Genomic DNA, 15,223 nt, shown 5'->3' with positions numbered 1-15,223 from the left:
TATATATATATATATATATATATATATATATATGGGAGATTCAATTAAACTTTCAGTTTCATTATACAAGTCTGTAACATAATAACCAGGCTATCAATATACGTTTTTCTACTGTTCAGAGGATTCATTTACTGTCAATGTGCCTTAAGTTAGGTTTTAAATTCCAGGCCAGTTTCTAAGTCCTAAGTGCAGCTCTGTTACAAAAAATTTTAAAGTAGGAAATGAGACAATTTTACTATTGCATTAGTAACATGAAAGGAAATCTATTTAAAAGAAAATGAAGAATGGAAATTAATTACACTATTATCTGACATACACTATTATAAAACTATATAAGTAATTGTATCCATTATTTTACCATATTCTAAATAATATCAATTGCACAATATCTGTAATTTAGACATTTTAAAATATTATAAAATCATTTTAACAAAAGTCTAAGTTATTTAATATGCCTGTTTATCAGTGTAAAGTGTTTCTTTTTCTTTATATTGTTTTTTAGAAGGAGAAAACCACTAAGTTGGTTTCAAATAATTTGTTTATATTCCTACAACTGTGCTTTCAGTAAACACTCTTTAGTAGTCTTCGTCAATTAACAGTAATGCCTAGGAGGCACAAAATTTATACAGATACTAATTAGACATGCATCTCAAAATGTTTGGCATTCAGATTTGCTGTAGCTCTCAAAAAACTTGTTGAAAATAAATCGAAATTCATAACTTGAAAATTAATGTGTCATGAGAATATTTTGTCTTTTTGGAAAAGAAATATATTTATTCTCTCTCTCTGTCTCTCATGAATAATTTTAACAAAAGAAGTTTTTCATGGAAATATTTGTTTATTTAGGAAATGAAAGAAGCCTGTTTATAGATACCCATCTTTCCTCTTACTTTTATCATATGAAAGGAAAACTAAGAAATGGATTCAGAACACACATACATACAGGGATTAATTTTGGCAAAGGTGTGGTTTAAAACGCTACTTTCTCCTTGCTGATTATTATACAAAAGCACATATAGTCATATATAGGCAGTTTTATGCATGTCACAAAGCAGACTAGAACCTTAGAATTGACAAGGTACATTCTTATTATGTGAGGGTATTTTCTGTCTCCACGAAGAAGTGTTCTTTCTGGGCTTCATTGATGAGAAATCTCCTGAGATTAAATACTTGACGCCTGGTGTGTGATTGTGACCCATTCTGCTCTACATCATCTGTTTAATAAGATAGCAAACTGCAAAGAATTGAGAAATTGATTTTACCAAGTTCTAACTTAATGAAAAACAACCCGGTTTCAATCACACTGGAAGGTGAGAGATCGAATTGCATATGACCTAGATATGGAACTCATGCAACTTCCTGTCTTTAGAGATAAGATGAAACTGGAGAGAGTGGTCTAACAAAACAAAACAAAACAAAACAGAGCGTGCTGACAGGGAAGACATCATTGAAACTTCCAATGGGGAAATTACATAAGACTCACATTATGTTGATTTTCTATGTCAGCAAAACAAAAGACAGTAAGTTTATTTGCATCTTTCTTTGATAAACAAGGAAAGATTCCTGGGTACCCCCAATTTTTCCTTTTTAAATCTCTCTTTCTCTAAGAAGCATGCAGAAACCTTGACTTATTAAAACCTGGTCAATGAAGAAGTTAACGACAAACAGACTCAAGGTTTTTGTCTCTCCTCAGTGGATGAAAGGAAGCTGCTTCCTCACACTGAGTCCAGGTCTGTTTCTCCTGAGGAAACATAATTTCTTCCTTTTATGATTCTGCCTAAGAAGTTTAAAACACTTTTATTTGCTCTATTTACTTACAAATAGACTTTTAGTCACTAGTTATTTGCAAATAGGTGGATAGTAGTAGTTGGTTACGTAGCTAGAGTCAGCCATACTTCTTAGGGCTCACCGCATGCAAATTCTGAGACAAGTTCTTTGTTATTTGATGAAAACTCAAGGCCCTTGTCTTTGGGGTTCTGCAGATCCTTGATGAAAGGTTATCCACCTGGGGGCAAAGGACTTCTCATGCTAAATTCCTAACCTGAGATTATATTCTTATTAAGAGCAGTGGTAGAATTTAACCTCCTTTAAACTCTTTTCTACCTATAATAATTACATTCTTTTCCTAGTTCTAGTTAGTTAAATATTTGAAAGAAAAATATCACCTTGTAAAAGAGAGATTGAAAGGGAGTTACTGGTATATTTTTAATATTGCGTTGTCTAGAAAGCCAGAGATTCTTTGATAATTATAGATATGCAAAATCATTAGCATGAGAAAATATAAGTGCTTTAGTGATATACATATTGAGTTTTTTGTTTTGTTTTGTTTTTTAAACTTTGAGATTCAAAGAAGTAATTCCTGTTTGGAGGGGATTGTGTTTACTTTCCTCAGATGTCAATCAGAATTAGCAGTTGTAACAGTATAACACTGAAAAACCATGAATAAGTACACTTGGAGTAAAACCTGGACCATAACATAGACAACTGATTTGCTTTACAAAAGAAGTTAGTTAAATAACACATTTATTTATCACGCTTTTATTGAGTACCTTCTCTGTGTTAGGAAGTTGGATGGGAGCTGACAAATTGGAAACAAAATTAAGAAGAGAAAAATATACATTAGGAAAAGAATATTACAAATGATATCAAAGCTTCTTCCAAGGAGCTATGTCCATAGGTCATTAAACTTCTTATTTATTCTAATGAGCCTGTTACTGTCGCTCTAAGGACAGAAATAAGGCTATGTGTAGTTTGAGGTTTTCTTCAATACATTCCTTAACTTCAAAATCAATTGAAAAAGAGGTTTGGGGGCCAGTCCAGTGGCATAGCGGTTAGGTTCCCACACTCTGCTTCAGTAGCACAGGGTTCCACAGTCCAGATCCTGGGTGTGGACCCATGCACCACTCATCCAGCCATGCTGTGGCAGGCGTCCCACATACGAAATAGAGGAAAATGGACACTGATGTTAGCTCAGGGCCTATTTTCCTCAGCAAAAAAGAGGAGGATTGGCAGTGGATGTTGGTTCAGGGCTAACCTTCCTCAACAAAAAAAGAAAAAGAAAAGGAAATTTGGTTGGCATGTCTTTGGGATACAGAATCCAATATATCCAAGCAATTATTTTAGAGCTAATTGCTCCTTTATTTTTTCCCTAGTAAATGTGCAAAGGCACAAAAGTACTGAGACCAGGTTATGACCAAGAGGTAGTGGTTTTCAAATTAAAGCAGTATTTCTAGGATTTTGAAATCATAAATTAGAATTTTACTTTATAATTACATTTTGCCTATTATTAAACTTTTAACTAAAAGAAAAAAAAAACTACACAAACATACACCATGAAATGAAGGCTAACACTTTGTTAAACATTACAACACTAGGTCATTTTTGTGCAGAATTCAGAATAAAGTTTATCTGCATGTACTTTGTGTGTTATATAAATACGTCATTGATTTGAAAGATTGTTGCTCCGCACTGACATTTGTCTACTTGCTTGTTTTAATTTAAGCCTAGCCACTTGCATTAAATCACGCAAATGACCCATTTCTACATGCCACATACTGAATTGCCTACTGGGTGAAGCAAGCAGATGTGCTGTTGAGAAACGGATGTTACAAAACAACAACCAAACTTCAGATATTGTAAGCAGTTTGGGGGTTGATTTTAAGAGACTGATTGCTATATAAATTATTAATAACGTAGAATGGTTTAAAATTCAGCAGGTTTAAAATTACATCTCTCTTATTCACGATTAAACTCTTAAGAAAACCATATTCTTCGCTATAATCTCAGCTATCAGAACCAGGGCAAGTAAAGAGGATTCTGTGACTTCTTGATAAGCCTAAAAACCAGTTATCATCTAAAAACACTTGTCTGTGCAGTTAATAACTGTTTACATCAGAATGTCATCAATATAAAATACAGAACTGGATTGGTTGCTGGCTTGACTATAGTTTCAACATAATTGCTAACTCCCGATGTAAAATCTATGTTCATCTTAATAGCCTCATTTTTATTATTCATTTACTTTATTAATTTAAATTTATAAAAATAAATTAAATGTATAAAAAATTTAAGTAATATAATTATAAATATTAATAAAATATACCACAGTGTCTATTTGTTTTAGTCATTAATAGTAACAAAACTTAAATTACTATTTGAGACTTTAAATTTACTTTGAATATTAGGATTCTGCTATCTACAGATATTTAATCTCCGTGTGAGATAAAATAAAAATTTACTGATTTCTTTATGAGCACATATAGTTTATTCAAAGTAGAATCAATGAAAAATGCAGTGCTGCCAGTGTCTCTAAATAAGTAAACCAATATAATGTGGGGTACACATTATGTTAAGGAAAGTAATGTATAATAGTATATTAAAACATTTTGGAATTTATTGGAATAAAAATGTTTTCTATATCTGTATATACATCTCTACTCCTTTAAATAATACCATGAATGAATCAAAATTCAGCAGGTTTAAAAATATATATTTTTTTTCTGAGGAAGATTCGTCCTGATCTAACATCTGCGCTCTATTTTGTACGTGGATCACCATCACAGCGTGGCTGACGAGTGCTGTGGGTCCGTGCTGGGGACCGAGCCCAGGCTGCTGAAGCAGAGGACGCCAAACTTAAACACTAGGAAACCTGGGGTGGCTCAAAAAAATTTTTTGATGCATACACAGTTCTGGATAAGGTTAATTTCTCTTAAAAAAAAAAAAAAGCCAGTATGCCAAGAATTAAAAAGTAAGAATTTTTCCAGATTCTATTTTAGTGCCCAGTATCACTACTCTAAATAAATGCTAGTCTTAACTAGTAACACAAATCATGGGTGGTCACACTACTTTCCAATCATGTTTTCAGTTTAGATACTAATTTAGAGTGGAATCTAGCTCATTAAAAATATAACAGAATTAACTAACTTGTCACATCGTGACCAAAAGTGTCCCATAGGGCTGTGACTAGTGACCCTCGAATACAGTTAAAGGTGGGCTAGTGGTTTATTTTTTTGACAGGAATAACCGACTCTGTGTGTGTAGAGCAAGGGTTTTTAGCATTTTTCTTATCACAGAAGTATTACAAGATGACCATAGAGCTTTTTGAGAATACACCTATAATTACCACCCAGCCTATGTCTTTGTATGCATATGTGTGAATATAGTAATAACTTTACTCCAGCCTTAACAAGTCACCTTTTATTTGGTTAACAATATGGTTAATAAGTATGTATTCTTATGTTATTTAATGTGCTTCTAAAACCATATGGTTTCACTGAATTGCATCTTATCACGTGTCGTAATATAACTTACTTTAAAAGTACAATTTGGGGGCTCGTTTTCATGATTCTTACAAACAATGTGATGAACACAAGGGAATACTTGAGCACAGTCATGGATATTGCTTAAGAATAGACTTTTAGAAGCAGCGTGCTGAAAGGAAGGATGTAAGGCATTTAAATGTTACTCATGCACGTGTCCACGCATATTACATTTTATGAGCCACGTATGAGGTCAGCCTTTTCTCTAAACCCTGGAAAAAACTAGCTAATGGCCCCCTTTTTGAATAATTTCAGTTTGCTAAATTAACAAATTATCTTCATTTAAAATGTGTTTTCACTTTTCTTATGAGTTTATTCATTGCTTTATATGTAAGGTTGTTAAACATTTATGTTTCATATAAAATAATTTTTTAAAATTTTTCTAACTATGCTATCTCAACTATATTTTAGTTTGGTCATTTCTAAATTAAAATGCATTCTAAGTAGTAATTAATAACATTCTTAGAATTGACTTCCTCACAATGAAAATATAAATATTGGCTACGTTTTCTTCTAGGAATTGTTTGGTTTCATTTTTTAATATTTATAATTTTAATTCCCCTAGGATTTATTTTTATGTATAAGATAAGCATCAACCATATTTTTCCTAAATGGGTAGGCTTTTCTCAAATCAACATTTCACTGAAGCATATGCATTTTGTTAAATAATTTATCATGCTCTCGATTAATGAATACTTAGGAATTTTTCTGAACTTATCAATTATTGATTCTTTATTATTTTGAACTTCAGAATTACTTTGTTAATCAGGAGTTAGATTTAAAGTGTCTGAAATTTATTTATCAATTTGGGCTTAATAAGTAGTATCCAAGAATATTAAGTGTACTCCTATCTGCATATTATTGTTTTTATTCTTTTTTTCCAATATTTATGAAATGTCAGTGTGCTCAATGTGATTCCATCATTATGGCACTTGCAATGTAGGAGACAATAAAAAAATACTTATGATGTTATGAAAGACAAAATTACCTATAGAAGTGAAAATGAAGCTGCTGAGATCACAAAATGTGTGTGGCAGGGGGTAGGGTGCATTTTAGTTGGATGGGTGTCCTTGAAAAGACTTTCTAAGGATGCAAAATTTAGGGAAAACTTGAATGTGCACTGGAGCTGGCATGCAAAGAAAACAGTTGATGTTACAGAATCCAAGGCAAAGAGAACAGCCTATGCCGAAGCCTGAAAACAGCTTGCTGAAAGAAAGGAAAGGCGGCCAGTGAATCTGAAGTTTAGCGGGGAGAGGGGTCAGGTACAAACTGATGTTGGAGATGCTTAAAGAAACTAGATAATAAAGGATCTATAAAACTATGGTAAAGTGTTTATATTTTGTTTTTCATAACATTTGTAGGGGAGAAACAATTTCCCCCTCTTCCCTTATAGGTTCTTTGGCTGGTCTAGTAATTAAATTGACTTAAAACAGATTAACAGGAGAAAAATAAATTTAATTTTTTCCATACAGGAGCTCATAAAAATATGAAATTCAAAGAAATGAGCAAAGCAGACAGCTTTTATATCTTTTAGACAAGGAAACAATAAATTTTTGAGGAATTGGCAAAACAAAGGGGTTTGGGCTTGGGGTAGCTAATTAGAGAAGAAGTAACAAGCTTTGTTTATACAGTTTTCTCAGCCCTGAATTCCCTCTCTCTGATGATTAAGATGCTTTCTACTTTCCTGATATAGGGAAAGTACATTCACAAGGGATATTTATTTCCTGTTTTCAGAGGGACCAAGGAGGGTCATGGTATCCTTCTTGCATTGGTTATTTCTCAAGTACCTTTAATTCAAAATATTCCATATGCCAAAGGGGCACATTAGGGTGGTATATTCTGTTTCCCTTCCCATTCAGTTGAGATTTATAGCTGAATTTCTTGCATGTTTTGGATGACCCTTTGAAAAGGAACATTCTTCCACTGAATAACTTGCAGTGTTAACGCTAGTGTACAGGATCCTTACTGACTTTGGAGAATTAGTTGTGAATGCGTCACCTCTTTGAATTTATTACATTATTAATAGCTTTGAAAATGACAATATGCTATCAATATGCATCTTTATTTTGTTCTTCACTTTAATGGCAATGTCTGTCATGTTTGATTATCATATTGATGTTGAGTATTGGTTTAAGACACATAGCCTTTACCATGTTAAGGATATAGATATTTTTTTCTTCCCTAATCAGAGTTTAGTGATGAATTTTACTAGAGTTTTTAATTTCTCAACTGATGAATTTTACAAAATGCATTTTTAGCATCTATTGAAATAATCATGTCTCCTTCTTTTGATTTATTGATGTCCTTAGTACATTTCAAGTAGTGAAAAATTATTCTTTTCCTGAAATAAAAAGTATGTAGTCATGTTTTATTATTCTTCAACTCATGAATTTAAATTTCATTTAAATTTAAATTTCTTAGGTGTATTTCCCTATAGAGTTTGTTCCATTTATGCTGACCTCTCAGCTTGAAATTCACCCTCTTATCTGTCATCTCCTCATCCTATTCTTCTTAGCCTCTTATTCACACTTTAATTCCTCACAACTTTCTTTATATTCTGGGAACACCTCTCCTCTGCCTCTCTCATTCACTAATACCAGTTGAAGAGAGGCAACTCTCTCATCTTCAACATCTCAATTACAGCTCTCAATTCTATTTGAGTTCTAGCTCCTTACCTTATTGATTTTGATTTTTCCTTCATAACGTGATATTTTTGTGCCAGCTACACTTTCTTGTGACTGTCCACTTCTGTTTCACAAAGGGCATATCTTATTACACTCTCCTGGAGATATAAAAGAGTTACCTGCCTTGTATCCAGGAAGTAGTCAAGATTGTTTTTTTCTTTAGCAAATAAATTGGACAACAACAACAGTGCATTATTCTTAGGTGTATGTTTTCTGATGCTTTTTTCTCTCTAGCTTTTCAGGATACATTTTCTGAATTTCAACTTGTTTGGTTGTTTTCTCCTTGCTTACCCTTGTTTCAAAGGAGATGTTTCCAGACTGGACTGTGATTAGTGACTTCATCAGAGCTGTCTCCTTAACCACAGACTTTCCATTTGTGCATGGATAAATTTCATTCCCAGAGTTGATGCTGAATCTCAAGATGGCATGAGCAGCTCTCAAAATCCCCAGTTATTAACCATTTTAGACCTAGTACAAATCTTCTCTTCTAGACAGCATCTTCTCATAGCTTAGTAGACTGACTGCTAATGTTATGGAGTAAATGGGATATGAAAACCCCAAACTGCCAATATGAAAAGCTATTCAAAAATTCTACTGCCACTACCCCATTTATACGGGAATAACCATTCCAGAACACTGCAATTTTGTCAGGCAGTCCTTCATCTTGTCCAGCTTTTGTCTTGTTTTCTTTTGCAAGAATGTTATTATTCTTTTCTTTGATGGTATTTTGCAAGGTACAGAGGGACTATAGTCGCCCAGCTTTCTTGATGATACAGTTCATGTGTTCCATGTTAGTAAATAGTTTCTTTTGCTGCTGATGCAATGAGCTTTCCATTATATGCATAGGATTACCATAAATTTAACCTTCAGGGGGTTTTTCTCAATGTGGCTCCATCTGTCTTATCGTAGCAGGTATTCTCCTAGATTCTAATGTAGTGTTCTACATCAATCTTCACTTTGGTTACAAACTTTCTCTTTTTGTTTGTATCAGTGTAACTGAGCAAAAAAGGGCCCGTTCTGCTCACTGCATTCTGGCGCCAATCAGTTACAAAGAAGCTGGTGGCTGAGAAAGGAAAATTTCTACAATTATCCAGCATAATTGAAAGGTGGCAGATTAGTGTCCTAAAGAACCATCTAAAAATCAGACAGAATCATGAGGCAGTTATGTAGGGGAAACGGGCAGGGAAGGAGGGGGTTTAGGGATGTCAACTATGCAGTGTGACAAAATTTATCTCTTTTGTCTGTCATTCATGATGGGTACCAAAGCAAAATTTTTCTTTCTGGAGGTCATGATGTTCCTGGGGAACTCAGAGAACAAAGTAGTCTTATCATAGCTGGGAGATATATGTAAGCAAGACTCATAGAACTAGCAGATCATGTATTTTGTAAAAGTGAGAGATGCTTGATCATCTAGGCTATGTGCAGGCTAGAATGTATTCACAGAGACTAGTGGATCAGGGGCATAGTTACAATATTGCTTCCTTTCCCTGAGATGGCTTCCCTCATGCTAACTTAAGATCTAGCTGTTACCATTTCCCCACTGTCAGTTGTAACTTCATAATCATATGATGTACTCAGGAATAAGGCCATTGACGACTTCTGGCTACTTCCTGCCAATGACTGGGGTGGCAAAGGGGAAGAATCTGGAAGCTTAAAACCGACAGCGTGGATCTGAGCAAGCCTTTTAAATTGTCTCACCCTTTCTTAGAACCGAGGGTTAATTCTGACCTTCATTAAGGCTGTTTGGTTTCCTGGTTGTTTTGATGGGGACCAACAACATCTTCAGAAACACCTGCAACAATATTTTCTACATTTCCAACAAAGGCAGAAAGGAAAGTGGTGGCACATGCCAGGACAGTGGTTCCAATGGGCATAGATAGTGAAGGTGAGAGAGAAGAGAAAAAGCAAGTCATGCCACCTGTGAATCATGTACATGTATGTTCATATTTGTTGACCAACTGGAAAATTTTATTTCCCCCATTGTCTGCTGTGGTCTGTACTTTATGATATACTTGACTAATTTGTTTTAGGGTCTGCATTAATTCTTCATTAAAAAAAGCTAACTGCTCTTCTGGCCAAATAGTTTCTAGGACCTGTACTGCAGAGTCAGGTCCAAGTTCTACCTCTCATGTCAATTAGGATTTTATATCAGTGTTGTCCAATTTTAGTTTGCTGGGCTTCAGGAACAAGGGTGGTTTTAGTTTTCAATGCTTCTAAATGAAAAGGATAGAAAAAGTTGAAAATGTTAATTTGGAAATCCATACCAGATAGTGAGGAAACTAGAAGAATTCAGGATCCAGTCCAGTTTACAGATAGAAAACAACAAACCTCAAAGACAAATAACAGAACAAAAATCCAACATTCACAAGTCTGTATTATGGTTTCTATTGAAATATAATTTTTCTCTCTAAATTCAATCTCATTTTTATCAAAGATAGCCAAATTAAGACTTATTGCCTTGCAAAATAAGTCTAGTTTGAATAAACTTGGCCCAATTATTCACATAAGTACAACAAGAATAGCAATTTATCATATAGGATCTTTGTAACTTTTTATAAGGAATCTCAGATTGAACCCTATAGGCCTCTTGAGGCCAGGCCAACTACTTGTTGTTAGTCTCTACTGGCAATATCTACAGATTTGGGTGAATTCCTCTCTTCTCAAGGTCCCCCAAATATCCTTGATGTTCCCTGCACCTGCCAGAGAATTGACATTCATTACTCACCTGGTAAGGTTGCTGGCAATCCTGTAAACAAGGTACCAGGCCAGTATTTCCAATTGGCTTTATTTCGTAAAGTCAATCTTTATTCCTCACAAGTTGCCTGGTCATATCTGAGTCTGCATGTTTCTCTCAATTATTGCATACCAGTCAAAGCCCTGGCAATACAAGCAGTGTTCCCAATTGTGTCCTGTTATAAGGAGAACAGATTCTTATTGAACTTATGCAAATAACTGTATTGCCATAAACATAAGAACACTCACTCATCAAGAGTTTTTTTAGGGAAGATTAGCCCTGAGCTAACATCTACCACCAATCCTCCTTCTTTTTGCTGAGGAAGACTGGCCCTGAGGTAACAACCATACTCTATTTTATATGTAGGATCTCCCTCTATTTTATATGTAGGATGCCTGCCATGGCATGGCTTGATAAGTGGTGCATGTGTCCATACGCAGGATCAGAACTGGCAAACCCTGGGCCACCAAAGTGGAACGTGTGAACTTAACTGCTGTGCCACTGGGCCAGCCCCAAGAGTTTTTAAATTCTGGAGGGATCAGATAGGAAGGGAAAGACAAATGTTTTGATTTTCCTTTCTAATTTCTATAACTCATAGTTCCTTAAGAGAAAACAGAAAAAGGTTTCCTTAAAACTGGAAAAATAAAACATTAAAAATCAATGGTATTTCAAACAAAAAGTCATAAAAATTATAATCATCCTTATCAGTTTATTTAGTTTCATGTAACAAACTCTTGATCTTCTGTTAGCAGTTGTATGAGGCCATCCACTTATCATCTACAGTTCTGTAATTTTTTTACACAGCTCAGTTTCACAACCTGAAAGTTTATAAGAAATCTGCATTCTAGAGCAAGTGTCAGAGTCCTTTCCATGAATCTCTCTGAAGAGGAAATATATTTGCAAAAAGAGAGTAAAACATCACCTGGCTGCAAATAACAAAATGATCAAAATGGCAATTGACAAAGACACCTGGTGATTTCTGTGACATACAACACTTTGAGATAATGACTAGAATTATGACTGACAACCAGAACAGATTGTAATTTTGGAATGTCATATAATTTTTTAAATACTTATATTAATAATATTTACCCACACAATATAACATATGAAGTCTTATTATCATTTATTTGACAATACTTGCCATGTAATTTAACATACCAAATAAGTCTAATTAGTTTAACACCCTCCTGTTTATAGAAAGAGAGAACGATTCTTTGAGAAGTCCCAGGGCTGATCAGAAATTTTCAAGGTTTCCTTCTTAAGTGAAAAGAAAGACTTTATCCAGGTTCTGAACCTTAGGACAAGTTTGTTAAAAATATCAAAAAGTTTTAAAACACTTGGTCAAATAGGAAACAATGCTTAGTTATCCATTCAATCAAGGTGACAACAGAAGATGTCAAAGGCAAACTGAGAGTTAAAAGAGTCAAAAAACCTTAATAGAGAAACCTCAGTCTTTCTGAACATAGGAAATTATTTTAACAAAACATAAATCTTCTATCTTTAGGTAGACTTACTTAAAAATAAAGAAAAGCCTCTTGCAACCTCTTCATCAAGAGCAGACCAAAAGTTTAAGAAAATTACCTTTTCAAGACAGAAAGTCAAATTCCAACTTTCTACCATTTTACTTTTGATGTTGAAATTCATTCATTTTAATCTCAGCAAACTTGACCATGCACAAAACTCCTCGGGCTTTTATTTCCACAAGCCTTCTGTCTCTTACTTTTTACATTCAGAATTTGTCCCGTGCCTTCTTTTCTTTCCTAGTACTTTAGGACAAATTTATCTTTCTTAACACAACAAACAAAAATATCTCTATTCTTTATACCTTTTTTACTGAAAACATACTTCTACTTTCCCTGTATACAGACTTTCCAGAAATAGGTGCTTTCTCATAGAAAATTTCTCAGCATGCAAAAAACATGTTTATCAATAAATCTAAGCATCTTTCAGTTTCTTTGAGATAAGAGACCAGAGGCAGACAAATTTATGCTTAGTAATCAATTGCTAATATTTTATCTCATTCCCAACAATTGTTTAGATTTCTCACAAAACGTCATGTGACATTAAAGCAGTTAGCCATCATCTTAAGTTTTTTTAGCATATACATCATAACACATAATTGTTGTTAAAAAGTTCCCCCAAAACTTACCCTTTTCACATATATTCAGTTTACTTGTTCCCAATAATTATATTTAGATTGCCTACAAAAACCTCACAAGACATCAGACAAAATCAGCTATTATTTTATTTTTTGCTGAGAAACTTTGTAACAGAGATAACATGCTTGAGTCATATCCAATGCTGACAACTCTGAAAACATATTTATTTTAATCAAAGAAACAAACAAACAAGCTTTCATTTACCAAAGATCATTTGATGTCATGTTAACCTGAAAGGCATCTGGGCTAGTTTCTATTACATTTAGAAATAAGTTATAAAAGTGTTTACTCCAAGCCAATTAAACAGAGCTCCTTTAGAAATTATATCTTCTGGAGGCAGAAAAATACTATAGAGACAGATAGACACAAACAGAGATCTTCAAAATTTTAACCAGGTCTCAGGAACAGAACTCAGAGGAATGGTTGGATCCAAACTATTTTCCTGGCAGGTGGACCTGCTCAGAGGGCCAAAAATATTTCCTAAAGATTCTTTTTGCTGTTGTCATAAGGATCATTTTTACAGCTCTTTTTGAAACAAGTTTGTCTTTTAGAAGTTTCTGCATATTAATCAAAGACTGCATCCCATCATGAGAGGTTTTGAATCCTCTCTTATCAGGGTGACCCTTTAAGGTGGCCTCGTCTGAACCAGAGTTTCCCCAGAATGACCATTATAATTCCAAATTATCTTAAAAGTTTACTTACTTGCGGTTGCTTAACTTTAGATCAGGAATTTCAGGGCAGTTGAAGTGGGGAAGTTCAGCAAGAGAGGAGATTTGGTGTTGTTTCACCAGCATGTTTAGTTATTTTCTTTATAGGGCAGTGGATTATTCCTGATTTCATTTGGAAGCTTCAAAAGATTAAAATAGGCTTCCCATTGGTTGTTTAATTTTAGAGCTCACTTTTTCCAATTGCATATATAAATACACCAGTTTGAGTAAACCAAAATTGTCCCATTTTGGCCATTTTCTCTCTAGAGTCTAAATAATGTTGTGGCCATGTGGTGTTATGAAAGAAAACTATCTTCTTCCTGGGCATGGGTTCACAGCTGAAGTCAGCCCATTTAGCCAAGAGGTATCCCAGAGGGCTTTTCTTGGGGTCAGATGGAGTCCCCCCCATTTCAGAATTACAAACATATAGACATTCAGACACAGATGGGTTTCCAAACAGAACAGACAAGTGCACCCAACAGATTCCAGGTAGTCCTACACTATGTCTCTTGTTAGTTGATGCCCAGACTCAGGTGGGTCTATCCCTCTGGGATTTCTCCTACAAGAGACAGGGAGTGCAAGACAGGCCTGACTGAAGTGGCTTACCCCACTCCAGATTGAGCTCATTGACTCACCAGAAGCAAAAACAAACAAACAAATCTAGAACCTGTTTCATTTCCTCAGCCACAGGGAAGCCTTGGAGGCAGTCATCAAGTAAGAGAACTCAGGGAACCGTGCCCGGGAGAAAGAAAGTCCCAGCAGCTACTGGGAGAGTCCCAAGACTTCTCCTGGAGTTGAACAGTCACCAGCAGAGGCGTGTCCCATCGGGGTCACCAGAAATTTATAACTGAGCAAAATGGGGTTCCTCCTGCTTGCCACAATCTGGTGCCAATCAATTGCACATGAGCTGGTGGTTGAGAAAGGAGAATTTATATGATTATCCAGCATGATAGAAAGATGGCAGACTAGTGTCCCGAAGAACCATCTTCGAATCAAGCAGAACCATGAGGCAGTTTTATAGGGGAGATAGGCACAGAAGGAGGGGCATTAGGGATGTCAACTATCTGGTGTGACGAACTTCAGGGCACCACATCATCTCTTTTTTCTACCATTTGTGATGGGTACCAATGCAGAAATTTTCCTTTTGGAGATCACGATGTTCCTCAGAACTCAGAGAACAAAGTTGTCTTATCACAGTTGAGAGATATACGTAAGTGAGAGTCATAGAAACAGCAGATCATGTATTTAGCAAAAGCCATAGGTGCTTAATCATCTAGGCAACATGCAGGCCAGAACGTATCCACAGAGACTAGTGAGTCAGGTCATAGTTACAAGATTCTGCCTTAACCTAAGATGGCTTCCCTCACTGTAACTCAAGATCTAGCTGCTACAGAAGCAGAGGCATTAGAGGAAAGTCGGAAATGGTCGTGTTAGTACTAGTGGCTCAAATCCAGGAGCATTTTTCCTCAGTAATTAAACTTTCTGATAATTGTTAGTCTATTTTTCTATAGGATAAAGATTACAATTTATATTAATGAACATACATAAAACTCTGCTTGAGTGAGAATTGCTAAAGGATACTATCTCAAAAGATAAGCAGTAAGTGTTTCACTAACAG

This window comes from Equus asinus, chromosome 5 (genome assembly GCF_041296235.1).
Source record: "Equus asinus isolate D_3611 breed Donkey chromosome 5, EquAss-T2T_v2, whole genome shotgun sequence".
In the NCBI taxonomy this organism is placed as follows: Eukaryota; Metazoa; Chordata; class Mammalia; order Perissodactyla; family Equidae; genus Equus; species Equus asinus.
Note: the sequence above shows the minus strand (reverse complement) of the source record.